Source organism: Pteropus alecto, unplaced genomic scaffold (assembly GCF_000325575.1).
Source record: "Pteropus alecto unplaced genomic scaffold, ASM32557v1 scaffold53, whole genome shotgun sequence".
Lineage (NCBI taxonomy): Eukaryota > Metazoa > Chordata > Mammalia > Chiroptera > Pteropodidae > Pteropus > Pteropus alecto.
The window spans coordinates 1,526,924-1,544,568 of NW_006434366.1; the positions used below are offsets into that span (position 1 = coordinate 1,526,924).

The 17,645-nt window shown below is 57.0% G+C and overlaps 1 protein-coding gene across 1 annotated transcript in view; it reads right to left on the bottom strand.

Moving 5' to 3' along the window:
• CACNA2D2 (calcium voltage-gated channel auxiliary subunit alpha2delta 2) overlaps positions 1-17,645 on the bottom strand; it is a 149,047-nt gene that overhangs the window by 105,669 nt on the left and 25,733 nt on the right. The gene's annotated exons all lie outside the window — the stretch shown is intronic.

Sequence of the window (17,645 nt, forward strand, 5' to 3'; positions counted from 1 at the left end):
CGTCCTAATGCATCTGAAAAGGCATCTCAACTTCTCCACCCACAGACACAGAACGAGGCCTTTCCAGGGAGGACTCACAGGAAAATTATCACGAAGATCTAAATATGCCACAAATCAAACGCACCCCATAGGGCAAGGTAAAGAAGGGGTGGTGCCAGCCCCCCAGCCTCTGGAGAGCCACCCCAGGAGCCATGGGATCCAGGAGACTGAGTCTGGCCCCAGTACCTGCCCGGGGCCTGCTACCTCTCTGTATTCCCTAGAGCCATGTGGGGCCATGACTCTTCTAGCTCCAGGGGTCAGAAGAGCTTGCCTCTGCCCCACATCCCTCCTCAGGCCTGTGGCTGGGGGGCTGGGCCCGTGCCATTGTGTGTGCCTGGGTCGGTTGGCATGGGAACTCAGAGCAGGAGGCGGGCGGATCACTAATTGCAATTTGCCAAGCTGAATGTCAGGACCATGATGAAAAAAAAAATCAACATCAAAAGAAAAGGTATTAGCTTCGGCTTGTTACTGGCTGAGCCATGGCCTGATGTCCACCTCCACTTTCCACCGCAGGGAAAAGCTAACTGGAGCCCGAGGGAGGCCAGGCTGCAGGCCAGGCACAAAGGGCAATCAGGCCTCAGCCACCAGCCGGGAAGGGCAAAGCCCCGCAGAGAATGGAGAGCCTGCTTGGCCCCGGCCCCTGTCCACTCGGCGCGGACCGCTTGGCCCTGGCTGTGGGTGGACGGTGTAGCAGGTGGCTGTTTCATGGTCCTGAGATGGAGCCCAGGGGGTTAATGTTAAGATGGGCTGCCACGCAGTCCTATGTCCAGCTAGGCAGGTGGACAGGTGAGGTCAAGGAGCTGATCCCCAAGGGGATCATTAGCTCTGATCTGGTTCAGACCCTGACTTCAGCCATTCGTTGGTCTAAGGGACAGAATGCCAATCATAATCTTTCCTGAAACCGATATGTACAAGAGCACCCCACTAAGTACAAGGTGTGATGCCGGCATGTCACCTGTTCTCACCTTCAATCCTCACAAAGAAGCAAGCATCATCATCCTGAACTTACAGATGAGGAAACAGGCACAGCGGCTTTAGGTGACCTGCCCAAGGTCACCCACCCAGGAAGTGGTGACCATAGAACCTGACCCAGGGGTGGAGTCTGCAAGAAACAACAGAGTGTACCTCTTCCCAATTCTGCATTCAGTGTCATCGCCTTGGGAGCTTGAAATCAGCCATAGTGGGAATATTTATAAATCGGCAAATGCTGCCAATCACAGTTTTTTTCCCCCTGGAGAGAAAACTGTAAACATTTACCAGCACAGCACTGATTCAATCCCAGGCTGTTGACTCTTTTCTAGTATATCTATAGGTCTTCGGTTCTAGGATTTCATAGATAAGTAAAAGAAAATTAATTGGAAGAACAGGCATGGATGCCAAGTTTTTATTTTGCTCAGACAACACATTATTATTATTATAATCACCATCATTTCATCATCAAAAAAAAAAAAAAACCAAAATGCTATTTCAACACTAAAAAATTTTTTAGAAGAGCCAAATCAGGATAAAGTCCAATTATTCCCCAAAACGCTCACTCTCCCTCCCTTCTTCCCTCCCTGGCCCCCACCCTCACACATGAGTGCACGTGTGCACACACATGTACACAAGTCTCCCCATTCCCACTCCCAGGCTGAGCAGCTCTAAACTCTGCTATGGGCTGCAAGGTCTGGCCCACCGATGACACATCAGGACACATGCCCATCCGGGGTTTAGGAGTGGCTCTAGCCCTTGGTCTGGCATGCTAGGACTGATGGGTAGACCCCAGGCCCCAGACCATCACGACGCAGGGCAAACAAGTTACTCTGATTATCACCTAAACCAGACCCAATTAGGAAAGCAATACATGTGCCCAGGAGTTTAAAAGAACATGACAGATCATTCACTTCATCGTCGCAGAGATAGGATTTTGTGGGTTCCGGGGTTTGGCTGGGGTCCCAGTGCTGGCTCCAAGGGGTGACACGTGGGATTGAGAGGGCCAGGAGTCAATTAGGTACCTGCAGTGTCCTGTCCCACCAAGCTGAGGCTAACCCTGGCCAGGTACAGTTGTCTTCACCCCAGCAGAAGGGCATAGGCGCTCTAGAAGGATCCACGGTCCCAGTGGATCGAAGGCAATTGGCCCAAATCTTGGCTGGGCTCCTATCAACCTGGACCCAAGTGCCCGGCTCTGTCAATGCCTCCCTTGTCAGACAGTGTGGTCCATGGGTCACCCTCCCAACAGGGTGGACCCACCTGTTGGCTCCCCGCATCCCTGTGATTTTATAGATGACTCTGCTCATCTCCAAGTGTCTCTAAGTGCCAAATTAGCAAGTGAGAGAGAGAGAGTCTGTGAGGAGGCACGTGCACCCAGGGGCTGCAGCCGGCATGATTGCTGTGGGCACGAGAGGCTAAGGGCAGAGCCAAGCACAGCCATGGTCTCCAATGTGCCCGAACCTAGGCGGGTCCAGGCACCGCACCCCCACTTCACAAACAAGGAAACCGAGGCTACTGGCAAGGATGGGTGCAGGGCCGTATACTATAGAGAGAAGCCAGACCTGTCTGCCTGGCTCCATCGGCCATGGCCCCAAGATGAGCCTCCGGGAAAGGCCACTTCTACCAGCTGCGTGACCCCTGCCTAGGAACAGGGATACTAATGAGTGGCTGAGCAATGGCCAAATCCACATGATGACCTTGATGGGCAGTATTACTATTGGGCAGCCCCCTGAGCCTTAGAAGCTCATCCAGTGCAGTGCCCCCAGCACTCAGGAAATCTCCCATAAATGCCTGCCCTTGAGGAGAGGGGGGCGCGGAGGGAGGGTGCTGTGGAAAGGAGTCCCTTAATGGCTTCCTGCAACCCCCTGCTCCCCAGCTGAGAGAGGCCGGGAGCAGGCACAGGGCGAAGGTGCGTGTGTCCCAAGACCGGCTGAGGGCAGCCCAGCAGGAAGGGGCTGACACCAGCTGCCAGGGGACACCACGCCTTAGTCTCGAGGGCACATTCAGACCCAGAGGATGTGGGAAGGGGGAAGGGCGTCACCAGCAGGCAGGGGAACAGAGTCATCTGTGTGTGGGGTAAGGAGCTTCGGACCCCCTTTCTCAGACAGATCCAATGAAACCCCAGCCAGAAGGCTGGGGAGGACCCTGGTCAAACTACAGAGCACTCAGGTGGGGGCTGCCAGCTGCACAGGTGCCCCCCAGAGGGGAGGCGGGACAGGGCCAAGAGGAGGGAGAAGACAGGAATGGAGGAGGAGGGGAGGAGAGAGGAAGGGGAGGAGAGGGGGAGGGAGGGGGAAGATGGAAGGGGAGGAGGAGGGGGGGAGAGCCTCCCTACAGATGCAGCAGCACAGATTAAACTGTTGCCAGTTGTTAATTTTATACGTGAAGTTGTTGATCAGAATGTGATTTAATTGTACAGTATAATCCAGGCTTTTGGAATAAATTATGCAGAAAACTCATCTATAATTAAACAAATCAAAAAACCAAAGACAGGTGACACTGCAGGTTCACCCTCAGAGGGCACGGGTGGGTGTGGGCAGCTGGACCCTGCAGAGGGACAAGAGGAGGGGGAGGGCTTTGTTCAAGAGCAGACGGGGGTGGCCCACAAGAGACCAAGGTCTTGGGACCCCCAAGTCTACCTCTGCCAAGCAGACTGCCTGAATAAACCCCATGCCGCTAGGGGCTTAGGGGCAGTCTACAGCCCTCCCCACAGCAGGAGGGGTGGGTGGCAGGACAGCACCAGGTTGGGGCAGGCGAGGGGTGTGCGGAGCAGGCCCAGCGGAGGCCACTTGCTGCCAAGGGCACTGTGAGCCAAACTTGGCGATGGTGGGGCCCACAGGTCTCCTGCTTCTCTTGTGACAGGCTGGCCAATTATTCTCCCAGCTCCGGGGTAGGCGACGATTTAAAATAAAGTGCTATTTAATGATTCTGATTATGTTTCAGCTGGCCTATCACTTCCCACCTCGATGCCTTCTCAGCCTTCTGAAGGGGAAAGACAGGGCAAGAAGCCGGTGAGTCGAGGGCCTCTGCGTTAGGCTGACCCCATCCCATGGCCACCTGAAGCAGGGCTTGGGACACAGCCAGGCCCTCCCCTAGGCCACAGCCCTGCTATAAATGGCAGGAAGCTCAAGGCTGCACCCCAGGACTGTGGCGTCTCCAGAGCCACCTACCCTGAGGAGTCCTCCCTGACCACTCGGTAGAGGTCCCTCTCTACCTAGACTGAGTGCCCAGATCCAGCCCTGGCTCATCCGAGACCTGGACCAGGTGTGCCTCCTTAGGCCTCAGTTTTCCCACCTGGAAAATGGAGACAAGGCTCACTACTTGTTTACCTCCCAGGACCCAAAGAGGAGGCAGATGGAAGCCACTGCCGTGGACGGGACTCACGCGCACACAGACCCGTCCAGATGGTAAAGCTGCTCTCCCACAGCCCAGCCTCCTTCCGCAGACCTGCAGCTCACCAGGCGTGGGATGGCCGCGCCTCCTCCTTAGACTGGGTCCTTCACGTGGGCTGCAGCACCCCCACACTACCTCTGAGACCCCCAACACAGGGGACAGCCCTCAGGAAGGGCAGGGCCTCCTTCCTGCTTGTCTGCTTAGGAAAGAAGGCTCTTGGGCCTCAGCACTTTTCGAGGTTCAAAGCCCAGGGTAGGCCCCCCGACCCTGACTTGATTACAATCTCCTAGGAACCAAGGGCGGGCAGAGGGCAGGTCTAGCCAAGGTCGTTCACCCCCGAGAGGCCAGCTGGGGTCGGAGTGCCCGGAGGTGAGGACCTCGTCAGCAGTGGCCTCGTGTGCACAAACCACAGAGGGAAGACTGAGGCCAGGGGGAGACGGACGATGCCATCTCCGCCGACTCACGGCGGGACAGGGGTCCCTGCTACCCACCCACCACTTCATAAACAGGTAAACTGAGGCATGGGACTCAAAGGGACAAGCTCATCTTCAACAGTTTTGTGATTCAGTTAAAGGGACTCTTAGCGTGAGTGACACGGTGCCCCCAGGAGCACTGTCCCCACCCCCACCACCATCCCAGGCACACAGGGACACCCTGGGGCTGGGGAGGGGCTAGTGCTGCCCAAGCGTGGATTAGTCCAGATACATGGGCCTCAACTACGTGTGTCTTGGGACCCTGCCCAAATACTGCTGTTTAATGAGGTTATTAATTACGGGCTGTCCTTTCTCCTTCTTTGCCAGGAAGAAAGCTCTCCTTCTAGTCGGAAGCCTGTGCCCCCCGGCCCCCCACACACTCAGACTAACAGTGACCAGTCATCTGGCTTTAATTAGGCCCTAGTGTTTACTCCTAATAGCCTGATGGGGGAGGGAAGGAGCCAAGGAGGGGAGGCTTGGAGCCAGGGAGCAGCGTCACCCAGAGCCGGGCGAGCCAGGCAGCCCACTTGGCCCAGAGAGAGATGAAGTGTCCAAGTTCATACAGCAAATGGCCACAGCACTCTGCCTCAATCCTCACCATCAGTGCAGGCCAGAGGGCCCACAGGGGCACCAGCAATCAGGGAGGACTGCATGGATGAGGCAAGCCAGGTGTGCGGGCTGAGGACAAAGCTTTCCAGCATCGGTGAGGAGGACAGCATGGAAGGCCCATCCGGGTCTGACTTCTGTTTCCATCACAGTTAGCTGTGTGACCTTCATAACATCCTTTCGCCTCAAGGTGAAAGCACAAACGTGGTGTCTGAACCATGGAGAAGCCCTGAAGGGGGGCTGTGCCAGTTTCCATGGGCTGCATTTTGCCCCAGCAACCCCTGTAGCACCAAGGAACAGGGGGGCTGGAAGGCGCAGCACAGGAAGGAAAAGGCCGGTCTGTGGGAGAGGTCGGAGGGCTCGGCCAGGGTGACGGACGGCCTGGGTAGCGAGGGGCCCAGGGCTGTCGCTCTACCAGCCCCTGTCAGGCACCAGGCAGGGCCTGCTTCGCGTTCCACACCCAGCTCTACGGTTTGGCTCCTCCAGGTCTCAGTTTCCCTCTTTGCCCAAAGAGGGGTGGCCTGAAGCTGACCTGGGGATCCATTTCCCAAGGGGTCTGATTGGGGCCTTCCTGCCCGGGGCCTGCACCTGTGAGCCAGGTGTCACAGCAGTGACAAGCCAGGGCTCTCACGGCACTACCTTAATTCATCTGCACAGCAGTCAGACCATCCCCCCAATCTTCAGAAGGGGAAACCGAGGCACAGAGCAATTGAGTGATGTGGCTAAGGTGTCACAGCTAATGAACGCCTGTCAGGATGACACCCATCTCTTCTCAGGGCGTCTCTAACTAAATGTGCCCCAAACCGAGACCCTCACCTCCCTGTGGATCCTCACTGCCCCACCCACCACTTCCCCTGGCTCAGCAGATGACAGGTCCCTCCGTTCAGGCCAAAAGCCTCAGGGTGACCTAGACCCTGCTTTTTCTCACACCCACATCCAGAATATCAGCAAGTCCTATTGGCGTCACAGTCACACTGTGCCGGAATCTGCCCACTGCCTACCACCTTCCTGGGCCCCAGCCTGGCCTGGGCCACCGCACCTGTCTCCAAGACGAGGGCATTCACCAGCCTGCCGGCCTCCGCACCGCACACTGCGCTGCAGTGAGCCCTGGGCAGACCCCGGCCCACGCCGTCCCCTCCGCCCGGGGTCGGTCTTTCCTCAGGTCTCCACACACACATCACCCACTCGATGAAGCCCACCTCGCCCCCCATTCGAAGGGGCGCCCCTCCGCAGGCAGTGACTGACCCGTGTGCCCACCCGGGGTGACTGTTTTACCTAGGACTCCACCGGGCCTCCGGTTACTGTCGGCCTCTGCCCTGGCCTGGGAGCCCTGAGGGAGGAGGCTCCTGCTCTCCGGCCTGCAAGAACAGGCCATTTGCTGAGTGGATACATCTCCCAGAGTCAGGGGACCCCACCCACCCCCCGCCATCCGCCCCAGCCTATACGAGGCCAGCCACAGGAGCAGACAGGTGGGCTGGGCGGCGGAAGCCTGCGGAGTGCGGAGGCCGCCCCAAGAGGCCTTCCCTTTCCCTGGCTCCTCTCCCTGTGAATTATTAAAGCTCACTTATGATGGGCCTGCCCAGGCCTGTGGCTTCTGTGCATAATTCATGGCTCTTCCAGAAGGGCCGGGTACTGGAGCGGCCACTTCTTCCAAGAAGCCAGATGAAAGTGTGAGAAGTCCGCCCCGGGCTGTCCCTCTGCTCTCTCTGTCACCCTTAGCAATGAGCAAGAGTAGTTCATGAACTAGCTGAGGCCTCCCCAGAGCAAAGCAGAGGGTCCAGGCCAGAGACGTGGGGTATCTGCCAGCTACTCTGCCCGGGACCCTCATCTGCTCCCCAGGCCCGGAACCACCTAGTCATTGACACAGATAGGTCATGGGTATTTTGGGGTCTACAGCACCTCCTTCTCTCCCTAGCACATTCTCCAGGTAGTCAGGCACAATGAGAATTTAATCCCTGCTCAGGCCCATTGAACAAACAGACAAACTGAGGTTCGGCAAGGCTGGATCTCAGGAGGTGGATATATTGGCTCAGCCCCTGTGTGCCATGCCCAAGCCTGGTCTCAGGAGGTGCACAGGAGAGTTGAGCCACCTGTTAAGGTCATCAGGTGAGTCAGGGAGGACCCAGGAGCTCCAGCAGCTAGTCTTTGCCCCACACCAGTAGCTAAAGCCTGACTGGAGCTGGCAACACAGGCCGCGTGCACGTGTCATTAACCAGTACGGTCAGATTCTGTCATTCACATGTCCCCATCTCCCCTCCCGCACACCCTCCCCACCCCCTAGCATGAGTCAAATCCTCGCTGAGCCACAAATAGCCGTCCTCTGTGTGTATCCTCAATACAGCCTCCTGTGCCTTGAGGAGAACAGAGACCCCTCACCCCCACCCCAGGATCCTCTGTTCTTCCTCAGGGTAGAGATGTCTCTGTGGGAGCTGGCAGGCCACCGGAGGACACCTAGGTAGAGAGGAGAGGTGGAACAAAGACCAGAACTCAACCTAGTAGGACCAGCTTTGTTCTCTGGCTTTGTTCTTCTTCTACCTCCACCAGGAAGCCTTCCTGGGTTTCCCCCGCCCCTCTCTCAAACCTATAGTCCTCACCTTGCTATACTGACCCTTGCCTTAGGCTGGAGCTGCAGGCTAGTCCATCAACGAGCTCCCTGTAGAGCTTAGCTTGCAGCCTGGCAAAAAAGAATCTTCTAGAAACACCTGGGATTAGATTTATCTGAACATCCTGCCCTTACACACACCGGACTAGTGCCTGCCCTGCCCACCTCGCTTGCAGTGGGAGAGACTGGCAGGCAGGGCTGGGAAAGGGGCTCTAACTCCAGCAGGCAGCAGGGCACCCAGGAAAGGAACTGGTGACGCAGGGCACCCACAGTGTGCTGGGTGCTATGTGTGTGACTCCCACAACGGCGAAGGCACGCCACGCCGTTGGCTAGGTATAGACCAATTCGGATCCGCTTCGCGGATGAAGACTCTGCGGCCTAGAGAGTGAAGAACACACCCAAGGCTACATAGCCAGTCTGTGTTGAACCAGAATTTGAACCTAGCAAAGTATGGCTCCGGAGCCCCGTCCCTGTCCCTTACATCATTAGGCCTCCCTAATCCCAAGGTGGACTCCAACAGCCAAGATTTAAAACAGGAAACATGTTGCAGGTAAGGGCCAAACCTCATTTATGACCTTTTCCAGCTTTGAGAAGGAGCCCAGCTCCACATCAGGGTCCCCACTCCTTCCCCAAGCCGGACAAAGCTGGGAAGTCCTCCCTGGTACCCCACCAGAGCTGTGCTGCTGTAGGAATGTTGTCTCAGCAGTGCAGATCCCCCTGAGGGAGCCTGGACCAGGCAGGGGGAGAATGCCCCCTTCCCTCTGGGATTTGCTTTTCGCTAGTGCCTGGCGTCTCAGGACGAGCCAAGCTGCATGTAAATTGAATGTGACTGCAGGTTACTCTCCGGTGCTCCCTCCATGGATAATCCTTTAGCAATGCCAAGCCCCTCAGTGGGCTGTGTGGGACCCATAGCTGCAATGAGGAGGGGGATTCAGGTGCCACCTCAGCAGCCACAGCTCCTTCTGAGGTGGCCAGGCCAAGGGGAGCCATTCTGCCTGGTGAGCCTAGGTCGTCCTCCGGGATGGCTTGAAGAAAAGCAGTTAGGCAAACCCAGCAGGCCTTATCGCTGACACAATGTTCTGCAAGTATTTCCAATCTGCAAATTCCCTACTAGTTCAGCCACTCCCAGTTCATAAGTTCGTTCGTTCATTCGTTCGTTCGTTTGTTCATTCATTCATTCATGTGGTTATGAGCCAGGCTCCAGGCTGAGCACTGGGAAGGGACACAGTGGCCTGCCCTCAGGAGATTAGAATTCAAGAAGAGCAAAGGATCTGATCTGGACCCGATGAATGAGTGGAAGGAAGAGACATCCAGTGAGCCTTGGGGGGCTGGGATGCATGACCAGGGGCCTGACCCAACCTAGGGGTCTGCCAGGTGAAGCGAGCACGGCAGGGCTGGAGGGAAGTCCAGACAGAGGGTAGGGCACGTGCAAGGCCCAGCAGTGAGCTCTGCCCAGGCTGATGTCCGTGAACAGCGCAGACCAACCGTGGGCACCAAAGCAAGCTGCCCTCCCAGACTGAGCCTGCAGAATTCCAGCCTCACGTGAGCACCTCCACGTGCTGGCTGGTGGAGGGCGTTGGGCTCCTGACAGTGGAGAGATGAGGGCAGCAGACCCAGGCAGTGGATGGGGAAGCAAGGGCTCACAGAGCAGGGCTCTCAGTCCTTGGCACCCAGCCTGGGCAGGCACAGCTTGGCCAGGACCCCTCCAGAGGCACACACATCGGTGCAGACGCATCTCCACCTAGACATCTACTCAACTTGTCCAATACCTGATTACCTGCACCTACTCTTCCCCAGCCTCCTCCGAATGAGCTGGGGACAACCCTGTCCTTCCAGCTGCTGAAGCCAAACACCCTGGGGTCACCCAGGACCCCTTTCTCTCTCTCACACCAAGACCACTGGCAGGCTACCACCCTGGTCATGTTCCTCTCCTGCTCAGCCTCCTCCCATGATTCCCACCTCGCTCAAAGGAATGGCCAGACTCATGCTAATTTAATGGCCCTGCCTGACCTGGCCTCCACTGCCCTCTGCCCTCCTTTCCTCCCAGTCCTCCTTCCTCTCCTGCTCTAACCACATTCCACCTCAGGGCCTTTGCACTGGCCATTCCTCTGCTTGGAACACTCATCTTCCAGATACCCACATGGCTCCCATTCTCCTCTCTTTCCAGGCTCTTCTCAAATTTCTATTCTGGCCCCCCAACCCCTAGTTAAACTGTAAGCTCCGCCCAGTTCGCCCTATTCCTTCTGCACGGCTCTCATCACCTTCTAACATGTATGTCCTCTGTGTCGCCTCCCTGGACTGTCGTCTGCCTGTCCCCTGCCAGTGCCGGGGGCAGAGCAGATACTCCTGTGTGTTGAAGGAACGAAGGAACAGCAGAGTGCGGTGAGTGTCTGCGGAAGGAATGACTGGGCCCCCAGCGGAGTGGCACGGCCCAGGAGAGCGTGCAGTGGCGGGAGGCTCAGGCTGACTCGGGGTTTCTCTAGGCACAGCCCGCGTGGCCAGGCCCACACACTGCCCCACAGCCCTGCCTGGCACCTGAACACAGCTCACTCCAGACCCTGTATCTCCCTTGCACTGACCTGCGGGGGCCACCCCAACGTGGCACTGGATCTGTGTTTACCAGTCCAGCTCACATGTCCCCAAGGCCAATCTGTGAGAAAAGGGCCGGCTGCCTCTCCCCATTTCTCGGATGAGAATAGCAATGCTCAAAATGGTTGCCTATCGACTTCGTAAATTTTATTTAAACCAAGATTAGCAACTGCTTGCCTTGCTGAGAGAGGCACTTAACACATGGCCCCTACCAGGAGCTCTCCATCTGGGGAGGAGGCCTTGGGCTGCCTGCCAGGCCGCCTCACATTCACTCTGCTCTTTGTCACTTGTGCTCTCAATCCCTGGGGCAGCAGAGAGCGCTGAGCCTCAGCCCAGTACATGTTAGAGGTTGGGGACCGTGTTATAACCCCCTCCCCCAGTTAGATGGGGCTCCAGCAATAAGACCCTCCTGATGCCACTCCAATCAGAGATGCACACAAGTACAAAGAGCTCACCATTTTCCTGGTAATTTTTGACACAGATGTTATCGCTAAAACGTCATCTCTTGAGTACAGGGCCTGGCACACGGTAGGTGCTCAAAAAATTGCTGGATGAATGACTGGCTCCATCCTCACAACTATACAACATAGGAAATATGATCCCATCTTAAAGATTGGGAAACTAAGGCACAAATGACAAACAAGGCCACACATAGGGCTCTTTTTATGACCTCCGGCTCCTCCCCTCCTCAATTGTTGTCCCCTGGACCAGGCTGTCTAGCAGGCGGCAGGCGGGGTGCAGCTAGGCCAACAGAGCCCAGGGCTCTGGGTCCCTCTAGATGGCCCCGAGATGACCCCACCTGTCTCCATGTTAGAGTAATGGCCTCTGTAAGCCACCAGCCATCACCTGTGAAATATATTTCCCTGGTGCTGGCTCCGGCACCATGTAAATTACCCGGCTTAATGACCTCTGGGATTGTCCCCGCAACCCCTCCCAAGCCACTCTGCGGGGGGAACTTGGGGCCACAAGGCCGCAGGCAGGCGAGGCCCCAGGCATGAGCCGTGAAGAGCCCACGGCGTCCCAGGTGCTGGGCGGCACTGGTGAGCATGTCAGCAGGAGAGGGATGGGACCTGCTGGGAACTGGGGCTAGATCAACATAGGCGAGCCTCTCCCCTACCCTACTCCTGCCCCTCGTCCTTGTCCCCATCAGTGACTTACCCTCAGAGGAAGATGGCTTTGAATGCTCTCCCCAGGGCCTCCACGGCCCTGACTGTGGAGGCCCAGAATCACAGATTCCGGCAGGGACCCTGAGAGGGTCTGTCACAACTCAGTCTGTCCCACCGCCCCCACTCGATGGATGCGACTTAGAGCACCAGCCACGCATGCTTATGAGTTACTTGGTCTCGCTTTCAGGTCTTCAGTGACGATGCCCCCAGACTGTGAACTCCCAGAGCAGGCCCGGCACACGCTAAGGTGTGGGGAGTAAACTCACGGTCGGGAGGCCTGAACGTGGGCAGGTTGTGGAGTGGCCAGCAGGGAGGGTAGGGTAAATGTCAACACAGAGGGGCAGTTGGGAAGGAGTGGTCCAGCCAGCGGAGGAAGCCTGGCAATCTCTCCCCAGAGGCCGTGGACGGTCACATGCACAGGCATCTGGGAGCAGCTGGCTTTCACAGGTACCACACCAGGAGATTCCCAGAACCAGGAGGCCAGCTCCCAAACCCGCTGCCTGGGAGCTTCAGTGCCCTTTGCTAAGTGGAGGTGTCCTGTGCTTACCTCCCTATACCCTGTGACCATGGTTCTCTCCCTTGGCTCACCTGGGTGGCTCTGAGAAATGCTAATGTGCAGGCCCTGCCCCCAACCAATTCAATAACAGCCTGTACCCCACCTTCACCTGGGGTGGGGCAGCTCCTTGCAAGAGAGCTACGGGAGGGTGTGGGGGGCAGCCTGTGCCCTGTGGCACCGGCAAAGACAGGTCTAAGTGGAGCCCCATCCCAGACCAGGTAAAAGCGGCTCCAGTTTCAAAGACACAACCAACTTGGCTTGCGGACACCTGCACGCGCTCTCTGCTCAGCAAACATGCGTTGAGCACCTGGTGTGTGCTGGCCTGGAGCCCCCACCAAGGACAAGTGGCCACTGTCTGCCCCTCCCAGGAACACAGCCTTGAAGGGAAGGCAAGGTCTACTGCAGGACAAGAATGGCAGGGGGCAGAGGGGCGGGGTGGGCTTCAGGCAACCGAGGAAGCCCCTGACCCACACAGGGAAGTCAGGGGAAGCTTCAGGGAACAGCGACTTCCAGTCAGGCACTAAGAGACAGGTAGAGGTCACCCAGACCACAGGTGGGTCCTGCTTGGGGTTGGCAGGGTCCTTTGCGGCCCACCTAACCTCTCCCCTGCTTATTCCATGCTCAGTGCATAGTAAGTGTTTGTTCTACCCCCATGGAAGGGGACGACTGCTCCCCTAGTGGGTACTGAGTCCTGAGGGCAGAGACCACCCCCTGTACGTGCCCCGTGTGCACCAGAAGCAGCCCCCTCGGCTGTGGTCTCCATAGCACCAGCTTACAGAAGAGAACAGAGATGACGGCTTCGTGGATGGGGTGGCCGGGGAGCACTGCCATCAGCCACAAAGGATCCACTACTCTGCGGGGGCCCGGACATGGTGAGGATACTGAGGCTCAGAGGAGGAGGGCGGGTGGTGCACCCAGACTCCCACAGTGAGCTGGACAGGGGCCCAGGCGAGGGTGGGGTCGGAGGAGAGTAACAGGAAGGGCCAGGGGTCAGGTCATGAGTACATGGCCTCCTTGGAGCATGGGGAGCCAACCGATGATACGATGATACGCAGTCCTTGCTCTACCGAATAGGAACAAGTGCTTTGCAGCCGCCCCTGCCTAAGATGAGAAGGAAACCTGGCAGGCGGCGCCCAGCCAAGTTCAGTCCCTCCTTTGGCCGCAGCCATGTCACTTCCTCAGCTGTGGCCCACTAAGGTCAAGTCGGTTGCCTTGCTCCTCAGGAGCAGGACAGGCTCCTCTGTGAGCTTCCTCTCAGTCACCCATTCCCTCCCGAGAACCCAGGGTGCCCCATTGCCGTGAGAAAGCCAGTGTCCCCCATGAAACCACGCTCCACAGACCTCGGCCCGACGAGAGAGGCGGCCCTTGCAGAGGGACAAGAAGGGTGGGGGCTCCACAAGGGCCCCGTGGTCAGGGGACCTGGCGGAGGCGAACCGCAGAAGGGCTGCGTGAGGCCGTGGCCGGGTGCTTAGACCCCCGTGCCGGTGTGAATCCCGCCTACACCACTCACCATCTGTGTGATTTCGGCATCCTTCGTCCCTGCCACCTCGACTTTTCTTGTCTGTAAAATGGGACTAAAGGTGGGCCGATCTCATTGGATAACATGTGAAATACACCGCCCAGGGCCCAGCTCGTAGTGACTGATGACGTGGTTAAAATAACTACTTTCTTTACAAACATTTCCTCCGGCATGGACACCTCCCTTCCCTGCCCTTCCCACCTTCTTCCTCAGCCCTCACCCCCATATTCAGGTCTCTTACGTGCAGCAGACACTGCCTCCCCATTCTCCATCACTACCCCCCTTCTTGCTAACAAAACCCAAGTCTTCAAGAATCTCTGCCACTTCCAGCCCCAAGGTGACCCCATCCCTAGCTCAAGGGTAAATCCTGATTAGCCTGAACGAATCACAGTGCACCTTCCCGATTGTTGGTGATTGGTTTAGAATAGACATGTGACCCAGTGCTAGCCAATGAGGGGTGAGGAGAAGTCGGCTAGAGGTTTTCTGGGTGAGGTTTTTCCAGCCTCTTAAGAAGAACCCAGAGGATACATTTTCTCTTTTACTCCTAAGGCCTGGTACATGTGATGTCTGGAGCTGTGGCAGCCATCTTGTTGCCATGAGGGAAGTCGGCCAAGGGCAGACAGCCACACTAAAAGTGAGGCTGGCCCCTCAGAGTGCAGGTGAGGACCTGATCCTCAGGGCAGCTTACACTCACCCACCTCTGGGCTCCCTGTCAGGGGATAGAGGGCCTAACTACGATGAAAAAAGTCATCACGCTGTGGTTGCCAAGGTGTATGCAGAGCAGCCTCTTTTCCTTGCAGCCAAATACACTCTTCAGACTCAGTTTTTGAGGGCAGCTCAATGCCTCCTCCCGGAAGGGCCCTGCAAACGGGGCAGAGCTGGGGCAGTCGGCACAGGGTTGGGGGAGAGGCCGACAAGAGGCAGGAAGCCAGAGGAGGGTCTCAGACAAAAAGGCTCCTTGCCCCAGGATTCAGGCTGAGCAGGCCAGTTGGGACAGGGACATGGTGAGCGAAGGCCGGAAGGTACAGAGGCTGGAGCTCCTGCTAGGACTTGCAAGTGGCTGGGCCTGTCTGGAGCCTGGATATTCATAGGGCTAGTGGCCAGAGACTGGAGCCAGCCCAGGCAGGGCCCCGAGTGCTAGGCTGAGGTGTGGGGCTCTGCCTAAGGTAGGCTTCTGGGGTGAGGTCATAGCTCACCCTCAATGGGAGCCGCTGCAGCATGCCTGGGGGACCAGCAAAAGAAGGGAGGGCCCAGGTTCTCACCACGCCCACCTGGCCTTAGCTCAGGGAGAAAGGAGAAACGCCCATCTGTGAGAACCCCCAGCACAGGGCCTGTTCTGCCCTCTCGTTTCTCTTCTCTAATACATGCAGTTGGGGGCAGGGCCGAGGTGGGTTGTTTTGTTGTTTGTTGGAACTGGTGGCGGCACCAGGCCTGACCTTTAAGGCTTCAAACGCCGCATTTCAGACAGCGCTGGGAGGAGAACACGGGCTGTGGGGGGAAGTTATCAAGGCTAAAATGCCATGTCGGGCTGGAAACTCGCAGGAGAGCAGGGGCCTCCACCCACCTCAGGGACACACTGGCCCGTTCACACCCACCCGGTGACACAGCTGTCCTTCCCAAGGGTACCCCTGAAAGCCTCCCTGACTCTGAAATGGCCCAGGGGCATTGAGACCTGCCCCAGAGGAATTGCAGGAGCTGGGGCCTCCCTCCACACAGGCACCTGGCTCTGTGGGATTTGCCAGAGCCGCCTCCAATTCTCCCACATCCCATGTCGGGATGTTTTTAAGAGAACTTGTTGTACATTATAGTGTAAAGACTGCAGAATGGGGACCACACCTCGAGCGGCCTGCATGGAGCACTGGGGGCTGAGTCCTGTGCACAGAGTTCGTGCAGCCAGCAGAAATGAGCCTGAAAGGTCGTTTCCACCACCTCAGACATCAGTTCCCTGTCTGCACGATGGAGGTATCTGGGCCCCCGGGGTCTTCTGTGGCAGGAATACGTCCTTCCCAGGTCAGGGAACCAAGCATAGTGCCCAAGGAGATGGTCCTGCCCGGTCTCCCTGCTTCCACAGGAACAGCCGTTGGCCCTACAGGCTCTTAAGCCCCTCTCAGCCACTTCTGCCCTTTGCAGAAGCCCCTTCCTGAAATGCTGAGGACGACGGGCTATCCCAGCACACACTGCCAGCACACACACCCTGAGAACGCCAGGAAAGCAAACTTACAGTCCCTCAGACAACAGAACCCATCAGCTCAGGGGACACACAAGAGCCTCAAGGGCCAGCATCCAGCACCCAGCACGGGGCACCCAGAGAGCCTTGTTGATGAAGACCCAGTAGACAAAAAGTCATCCTTCAAAGGATGTGCCTTCACTGGACAACCCCCAAATAGAGGAACATGCGGGATCAACGAGCCAGATTTGACACCCCAAATTACCTGCAGCTACTGCACAAATGTCTTGCTGGAAGCAAGGACCCCGAATCTGCAGCAAATGCTCCAAAGGGATGCCTGTCTCCCTCCCTTCAGTGTTCAGATGAAAAACACCCACTAGAGGGGAAACCGCCAGCCCAAGGTCACATAGCGAGGGTTCCCACTGGCCTGAGCCCTGACGTCTGCGCCCACCCTCCCGGTCCTCCATAAGGGAAGAGCCGTTTGCAAAGATGCTTTGCTTCACAAAGAACTCACCGAGCTTCTCAGCTTCTCGGAGTCTCAAGTCCCCGGTGCATCTAAATGCATTCAATTTGCAAAAATTTGAATTACAAGGACACAGCCTCTATGTGTTTCCTTTGCAGACTGTCCAGGAGCCAGTTGGTAGATGATCAAACTTTCCAGCTCAGCCTTAACTCAGGCTGTTCCCGACATAAAAGTTTGCAAAACGCTGGTCCTAACAATCAGTCGGCTTTATTTCTCACTGCCAGCGTCTGCCCAGCCAAACCCTGGCATTAACCTCAAAGGCAGGTGCAAAAGGCGAGCACTGGGAGTATGTTCTGGGTGCAGAGATAAACTGCACATGCTCACACCTACAGATATGCACACACGCATAAGCACACACCCACATCCTCATTCACATGCACACACACGGGCACACACCTACACCTGTGTGTACACATGAGCATACATGTACACACACACCTGCACCTATGCTCACAAACAACGTGCAAGCATGCACACTGTCACGCATATGCACACATACCCACACAAACACATCTTCATGTACAAACAGACCCGCACACGCATGAACATACCCAATGCGTGAACAAAGAGCACACACGTGTAGACACTTCCACACACAAGCTTACATGTGCACACAGGCCCAGGCAAGGGCCAAGCACAGGAGGAAAGATCCAGAAACCACAAGAGTCGCAGGTGTTTATAGGGCCAGGCTGTGCAATGGGTGCTGTGGGTGACGGGACAGGTGGCTGGCGCTCGAGTGCAGGCCCAGGTAGACGGAGAATCCTCCGTGATCCAGTCAGAACCCACCTGCCCTCATCACGCACTCATGGGGGCCAGACCCATCCCTCATGACCTGTCACACCCCAACCCTGTGAAGCAGCATGATCAAGGGAACTCCATTTTAGAGATGAGGCCCCAAGACCCAGAGAGGCTGAGGAAGTTCTCAAGGTCACACAGCGGGTGAGAGGTGCAGCGCAGCCTCAGCGTGCATCGAGAGGGGGCGCTCATTCAGAAAGGGCCAGGTGGAAAGAAGGCATCCAGGCGGAAGCGGGGATCAGGGTCTA